The 8,390-nt window shown below is 37.2% G+C and overlaps 1 pseudogene; it reads left to right on the top strand.

Annotated features, from left to right (window-relative positions):
• The first annotated feature begins 505 nt into the window (after positions 1–505).
• Positions 506–1,941, top strand: LOC117695025 (cyclin-D-binding Myb-like transcription factor 1 pseudogene; annotated as a pseudogene).
• The last annotated feature ends 6,449 nt before the right edge of the window (positions 1,942–8,390 follow it).

Below are 8,390 nucleotides of genomic sequence, written 5' to 3'. Positions count from 1 at the left end.
GTAGAGAGAGATTCCTTTTAACTTATTCTTTAAAGCTATATAAATAATGACATTCCAGTCTCTGACCATTTCAATTTTGGCATTTGTTTGCTGAAAGTACTACAATAGAAATATAAAATCTTCCTGATATTCAATTAATGGATAATTAACAATTTTATTTTTCAGTACTGTTATGGATATTGACATAAATCAACAGTTCTCTGAAGTTTCAATGCTTAGTGGTTTTGGAGCCTCTTGATCTAGCCCTGTGCACTCAAATTCATCAACAAAGAGAAATTTCCAACTAGACCAGAAGAAAACATAAAATGAAACATATTAACCATCTTTAAGGGCAGCTGTTCCTAGTGGCTTGTCACACTCACCAGCTCTAGACAAACTTACATTTACCAGTATCAAACAGACAACTGTTGCAGATAACATCATTTTATGTTATCCAGTTTAAGGGAAAGTGACTTGATTTTATGGGAAGAACTGTAGCTGAACCAGCCTGTAATTAGATGTGAAGATGAGTATATTTGAAGAGGTTTCTGACTCAGTAAGAGTTCAATTTGTGAGCTCTATGTTACTTAGTGAGGACTCAGACAGAAACCTCATGCTTTGCCTTCAGAATGAAGCTGATAAAATGGAAAATCCTACTGAACCTCTTAATAAGACAACTTGTTTGTCCACTGAAGTTGATTCTACTCCATGCTTGTCAGCTCTTAAACTTCCACCAACAGAAATGGAGCAAAGCTTTGGTTTGGTCACAACCACAGCCACAGAGGTTGCTGATGAAGAGTTTACTGCGGAAAACATGATGCAATTCCATCTTTTACAAGATGACAAAACAGATGAAGTTTCCCCCATGTCTAATGATGAAGAGTCAATAGTTAGTCAAGCATGGTTCACAGGTAGGGAAGCTAAGGACGCTCTAACCAATCAAGGACATAAATGGAAACAGGGGATGTGGTCCAAGGAAGAAACAGATATTCTGATGAGGAACATCGAAAGGTATATGGAAGAACATGGAGTAGAGGATCCTGCAGAAATCATTTTTAAGATGTCAAAAGGTAAAAGAAAAGATTTCTACAGGTCTATATCTTTGGGTCTGAATCGACCTTTGTTTTCAATCTATAGAAGAGTGGTCCGAATGTATGATGATAGAAACCATGTGGGTAGGTACAACCCTGAAGAAATAGAGAAGCTCAAGGAGCTCTGGCAGAAGTATGGCAATGATTGGATAACAATAGGAGCTGCCATGGGAAGAAGTCCATCTTCCGTCAAAGACCGGTGCCGACTGATGAAGGATGCTTACAACACAGGGAAATGGTCTGAAGAAGAAGAACAGCTTCTTGGAGATGTGGTTCATGAATTGACATGCACCGAGGTGGATGAGAAAGTTACCCAGGGTGTGTGTTGGGCAACAGTGGCTAAAAGAGTGGGCACTCGCTCAGCAAAGCAGTGTCGTGCTAAATGGCTCAACTACTTGAACTGGAAACAGACTGGAGGTATTGAGTGGACAAGGAAAGATGAAGTCATTCTCGTCCACAGGTTATCAGATCTTGATGTAGCTGATGAAAGTGAAATTCCCTGGGATGAATTAGCTAAAGGATGGGAAAGTGTTCGTTCACCACAATGGCTGCGAAGTAAATGGTGGACCATCAAAAGGCAAATAACAAATCACAAGGATTTTACATTCCAGTCCTAGTAAGATGTCTTCAACAAGAATATAAAAACCAGAGCGCCAGCCTCCGATTTTGGGAGAATAAAACTGGATCTGAATTATCAGCTAGCCACACTGATATCAGTGCTCAACAAGGCCCCTTTGGAGTCACAGGAATAGAAGGTAATAACATGACAGGATTGCAAATTACTCTCCAGCTCATCCCCAGGCCCTCAGCAGACTTACCTGCTGCTGTCATTGACTCTGAAACCATAACCCTGCCCACTGGACCACAATAGCTATTTGAGATTCTCCCTTCTTTCCATTTTTGTTCCATTCCCTCACCTTGCACCTATTTCCTTCAAACAAGTTCAACTCATGGACTTCACTTAACTCTGACAACTTGGTTCACAGTAAGCCTGACAGCTGCTGCATCTAATTCTTCTAGACCACCACATTTCATCCATTATCCCCATAGCATCCTGTTGAACATTCCAGTCAATTACATGTGACATATGGTATGCCAAGAATCATCACAAAACTGTTGCTGAAAATGTCATTGCTTTTTTCACATCCCAAGCAGAATTGGCAGTCAAAGGTGACATCTATTTTTATGATTTTCATGGATTTTAATGCATTCAAAGCAGAAAATTTCATTGACATTATTCTTTAGCTAAGATGGCTCTGCTTCCATAAATTAGTGATGCTCTTATTTATAAGTTCAGAAACCCAAATAGCAAAGAATCAAAGAATCATGCTATGAGTACAGCTGAATAATTTTTCAACACCAACTCTAAGAAGGAGAAGTTCACTCAGATTTATTGAGTGCTTGTGTTTCTGAGGAGTTAGTCACTCATCATGTAGAGCAAGTGCATTAAACAAGTGATGAGAAAACCATGGTTTGTGTTCCTTCACTACTTGGCTTGATCAAGGCAGGGAATTTTACAGATACTGAATCATAGTTGCCTGTCAGAACACTAGCAATTCTCTGTGAGTCATCAAAGTTTAAGTTCAGTAATATCAGTTATACACATCAGACATGCTACTTGATTCAGTCTCTATGAGGGCTGATTTTGTTTCAGCAAGTCCTCACAGTATAGTGCAATGCTTATGAATTACAAACATAGAGACTTTGGAGGTGACTACATGGTAGTTATTCATGGTTAGCTCATTGATGGCAGCTGGAGCCAATTTAGGAAAAAAAAATAAGTATGTGAGTCAAGAAAAGTCACTATGGTTTCGCTCTTTTTAAAGGAACAGGAGTTTCTAACTAAACCCACTCTCAGCCAAGAAGTGTTCACCCTCCCATATAAAGCCACTAGGATTCAGTTAGCATATGGAACTGAAAGTAAATGGGAAAAGAGATAACCTGCCTGTACCTGATAACCCACACATTTTATTTCATGCTCTACTATATCAAATTCACAGAAATCCAAGAAAGAACTTGTGTTGTACCCTCACTAGGCAATGTACTACATGAATAGCAATTTTAAAGCCAAAATTTCATCTGTATCTAAAGAAAAAAAAAAGATTACTTGCTACTATTTATTGACTGGATCACTATAAAATTTCAGCAAAAGTATACTTATAGAATTTGATTGTGAACAATGATTACATCATAATTAACTATTTCACTTTAATAGAACATAAAAATATGAAATGTTGATTGACTGAACAATTTGTGTGTGCTTAAGAATAAAACAAGCTGTCTTACAATATAAAAGTTTAAGATACTTTTGTCTGTGTTTGCTGAAGTTTTCTTTGTGCAGGAAGGGATGTTTAGAACAATTGTGTATACTTCTGGTAGAGTAACTCAAACTTAGAAATTGTCCAGAAGGGCATACAACAAAAGTCTAAATCAGAGTGGAGTTGTCACTGAAATAGTTTTGCCAGGAAAGATTCCTGAACCCTAAAATGAGTACCAAGTAGCCAACTCTGATTGAATCACATTAGGGTCTCTTTATGCAAGTTTGAGCTGGGGCTACACCACTGTCTCTCATACAGGAGAGGGCAGCACTAAGCTTAGTTTCAGAAAAGATTTTATAGAGATGAAAAGGGGGTATCTAGCCTGGTACACATCTGATGGCGGGGGGGGGGGGGGGAGCAATTATGGCCTTAACAGAATTGGCTGATGCTGGGAGCCAAACCATAAATTTAATTTCTGCTTTTTCCTTATTGTTTTTTTTTTTTTTTTTTTTTTTTTTTTTTTTTTTTTTTTTTTTTTTTTTTTGGAAGTGAAGTGCCAAGGGCAGACTTCTAACCTCGGGGTACAGATTTATTGTGAAATAACTAGGAAACTGTTGCTAGATGCAGGTTTTGTTGGGTGGTAACCTGGAAATTGGTGCTAGGTTCTGGCTTGTTAGTTAACTAAAATTCAACCATAGGTCATTCTCTCTAAGATGGAGTCTGAATTCAAAATATCTGTCTCTCAAGACATTTGTAATTCAAATCAATCCTCCCTCATGAGAGAATGTCCAGTATCTGTTAGAACAGTGAAGCACATGCAGCAGCTTCCTTCCATATACGGCCCACAGAATGCATCTCCCCCCCAAAAAAAAAATCACTGTTATATATCATACAGTAACTATCATAGAGTAAGGCATACCAGATCTCAAGTAACTACTCTACATTTTTGAGTACTAATGTACTTTTTGTCATGTATATTTCTGAAACTTTGTTTATCTTGGTTATCTTGCCTGAGGCCACTGCCTTTTCTTTAACCCCTACTTACTGATATTACTACTTACATCACACAACAGAGTAAATATATCTTTCTCTTTCTCTCTTATCTCTATGTATACATATATGATATATAGGATGCATATGTGTGTGTTACAGAATGCAGGTTAACATGGCTGCAAAAGATTAAAGATGCCTCAGAATCAATCTAATCCAAATTTTTATAGAAATTCAATGAATGAGCCAATGAATGAGGGGCAGCTTCTGGAAATACTTGCCATCAGCTTTAAGTTTCCTGCTGTAGAAATCAAGGAAAATGACTCTGAGCACAGTCCAATGTAAGAACTGGGCCACACACAGGTGTAGATATGTAAACTGTGTACAGGTAGGCAGTTGAGTAGGCTGCATCGTCACAGAGGAGTAGAAAAGATGTTGTTTTTGATGCTCCTACCAGGTACCAAATATTGGATTGATGCATCCCTGATATTACAGTGGCACATGTGCCTCATTTCATTGAGTTTGGGTGAGAGAGTTTCAACCTTTCCACAGTATAGTATTTCCAATATTTTCTAAGGCTGAGTTTCCTTGGTATGATTTCAGGATGCCTCTATAAGTGCCCCCCCCCCCAGTTATAAGCTGCTTCAACAGATATGTAAGTTGGCTTTATACTCACAGGAATAACTTATTAATCAGTCTCTACTTAATGGGTGATGCCTAAGAGATGCAGCAATTTCTGTGTCCACCCAGGGGCTTCAATCTTACTTTCCCTAAAGGTAGAGTCAAATATGTTTAGAAAATGGAGTCTCTTAGGGTGCTGCCACAGACTGAAAAGACATAATTTTGTATAATATGTATTAACTAAAGAGTAGGGCAGAGCATGATTTCACTAAAACTACTATGCCATGTATTAAAAGACCTGTAATCTATTCTAATATCCATAATTGGGGTCCTGTTGTGAATAAAAACAGAATGGTTATTTTGAAATTGATGCACTAAGAGTGCTTGAATTTTCCAATGAATTTATTATCTGCCATTTGAATAATGAAAAGGTAAGAAAGATGCACTGTATAATTTAGGGAGACTTGGAAGCCCAACATATGATACTGGAGATATTGTGAACACTTCAAAGGGTCACTAGTCTTATTACATATATTTATTCTAAAGAAGGATTTACAAGGACAAAGAACAGACTCAAGCAAAATTTGAGAATTTACTGATGTTTTAAAAGAAAATCTCAGAGCAGACAAGCTGAATATTTCACAGATCTGAATTTACAGGAGGAAAATTAATGTGATACTGTCATGAAAGTGCCAAGAAGATGATTAGAAAAAAGCAAGGAAGTTCATAATTAGAAGTATAAAATCATGCATAAATTTTGTCCAGCATAGAAAGAAAATGACAAAGAAAAGAAAATGTATAGTTATGACTTTCCCAATATAAACTCAAAAATGTAGACAGACAAAGCAAACCTTGTACTGACTCACTGGTGCTTCAGTAAGCCTCGGGAAATTGAGAAGGAAAAACAAATTATCTTAGGGCAAATCCACCTTCCCAGGATAGGTCTCCTCATTCAGCTCAACACTGGATCACAGTAATAATTACCCGTACAAAAGGAGGTAAGGATGTCTTAGTCAGGGTTTCTATTCTTGCATAAAACATCATGACCACAAAGCAAGTTGGGGAGGAAAGGGTTTATTCAGCTTACACTTCCTTCCATATTGTTGTTCATCATCAAAGGAAGTCACGACTGGAATTCAAGCAGGTTAGTAAGCAGGAGCCAATCAGAAGCCATGGAGGGATGTTACTCACTGGCTTGCATCCTTTGGCTTGCTCAGCTTGCTTTCTTATAGAAACCAGGACTACCCAGCCCAAAGATGGTACTACCCACATTGGCCTTCCCACCCTTGATCACTAATTGAGAAAGTGCCTTACAGCTGAATCTCAAGGAGGCATTTCCTCAAGGGAGGCTCTTTCTCTGTGATAACTCCAGCTTGGGTCAAGTTGACACACAAAACCAGTCAGTACAATTGACTCCTTGTCAACTTGACATACAAACACATCACTATTAAGCCTCAACTTACTTTCTTATTCATCTCCAAAATCTAAATAACTTTAAAAGGCCCGTCTTTAAATATTCTCACATATTAAAATTTCATTCCCTTTTAAATATTCAATCTCTTTTAAAATTCAAAGATTTTTTTTTTTTTTTTACAATTAAAAGTCTCTTAACTGTGGGCTCCACTAAAATACTTTCTTCCTTCACGAGGGAAAAATATCTGGGCACAGTCACAATCAAAAGCAAAAACAAACTACAACTGTCCAATATCTGGGTTCCACTCACAATCTTCTGGCCTTCTCCAAGGGCTTCAGTTGCTTCTCCAGCTCTGCCCTTTACAGCATACACCTTGCCTTCTCGACTCCAGCTGCCTGTAATTCACTGTTGCTGCTGTTCTTGGTGGTCATCTCATGGTACTGGCATCTCCATGGTACTGGCATTTCCTGGTTTGGTTGATACTTTGTATAGTTATTTTTGTTTCTACTTGTTTGATTTCAGCCCTGTGTTTATTTCCTGATGTCTACTTTTCTTGGTTGTATTTGTTTCTTTTTGTTCTGGAGTTTTCTTATGAGCCTACAAGTTGCTAGTGTATATTCTCTCCAGTTTCTTTTTGTAGGCACTCAGAGTTATGAGTTTTCCTCCTCTTAGCACTGCTTTCATTGTGTCCCATAAGTTTTGTTATGAGGAGCCTTCATTTCCATTAAATTCTAAAAAGTCTTGAATTTCTTTATTTCTTCCTTGACCAATTCATCATTGCATAGAACATTGTTCAGTATCAGTGTGTATGTGGGTTTCCATTGGTTTTGTTATTATTGAAGACCAGCCTTAGTACTTGAAGATCTAATTAAATGCATGGGATTATTAAAAACTTTTTGTATCTGTTGAGGACTGTTTTGTGACCAATTATATGGTCCATTTTCGAGAAGGTACTATGAGGTGCTGAGAAAAAAGGTATATTCTTTTTTTAGGATGAAATAGGTATCTGTTAAATCCATTTATAACTTCTGTTATAACTTCCCTTAATTCATACCTTCTGTTAATTTCACTGTGTCTCTGTTCAGTTTCTGTTTCCATGAGCTGTCTATTGCTGAGAATGGGTGTTGAAATCCCCCACTATTATTGTGAGAGGTGCATTGTGTGCTTTGAGCTTTTTGTAAAGTTTCTTTTATGAATGTGCGTGCCCTTGAATTTGGAGCATAAATGTTCAAAATTGAGAGTTCATTTTGGTAGATTTTTCCTTTGATGATTATGAAGTGTCCTTCCTTATCTTTTTTTGGTAACTTTTGGTTGAAAGTTGATTTTATTCAATATTAGAATGGCTACTCCAGCTTGTTTCTAGAGACCGAGACCGTTTGCTTGAAAATTTGTTTTCCATTCTTTTATTTTGAGGTAGTGTCTGTCTTTGTAATTCAGGTATGTTTCTTGTATGCAGCAAAATTCTGGGTCCTGTTTACAAATCCAGTTCGTTAGTCTACATCTTTTTATTAAGGAATTGAGTCCATTGATGTTAAGAGATATTAAGGAAAAATGATTGCTGCTTCCTGATATTTTTTTATTAGAAGTGAAATTATGTTTGTGTAGCTATTTTCTTTTGGGTTTGTTGGAAGATTACTTTCTTGCTTTTTCTAGGTTGTAGTTTCCTTTCTTGTCTTGGAGTTTTCTGTCTATTATCCATTGTAGGGCTGGACTTGTGGAAAGATATTGTATAAATTTGGTTGTGTCATGGAATATCTTGGTTTCTCCATCTATAGTGATTGAGAGTTTTGCTGGGTATAGTAGTCTGGGCTGGCATTTGTGTTCTCCTATGGTCTATATGATATCAGTCCATCATCTTCTAGCTTTTCTAGTCTCTGGTGAGAAGTCTGGTGTAATTCTTATAGGTCTGCCTTTACATGTTACTTGATGTTTTTCTCTTACTGCTTTTAGTATTTTTTCTTTGTTTTGTGCATTTGATGTTTTGATTATTTTTTTGGTAGAACGTATTTACTTTCTGGTCTAGTCTATTTGTAGTTC

This window comes from Arvicanthis niloticus, chromosome X, assembly GCF_011762505.2.
Source record: "Arvicanthis niloticus isolate mArvNil1 chromosome X, mArvNil1.pat.X, whole genome shotgun sequence".
NCBI lineage: Eukaryota > Metazoa > Chordata > Mammalia > Rodentia > Muridae > Arvicanthis > Arvicanthis niloticus.
This window is presented reverse-complemented; position numbering and strand designations above follow the sequence as displayed.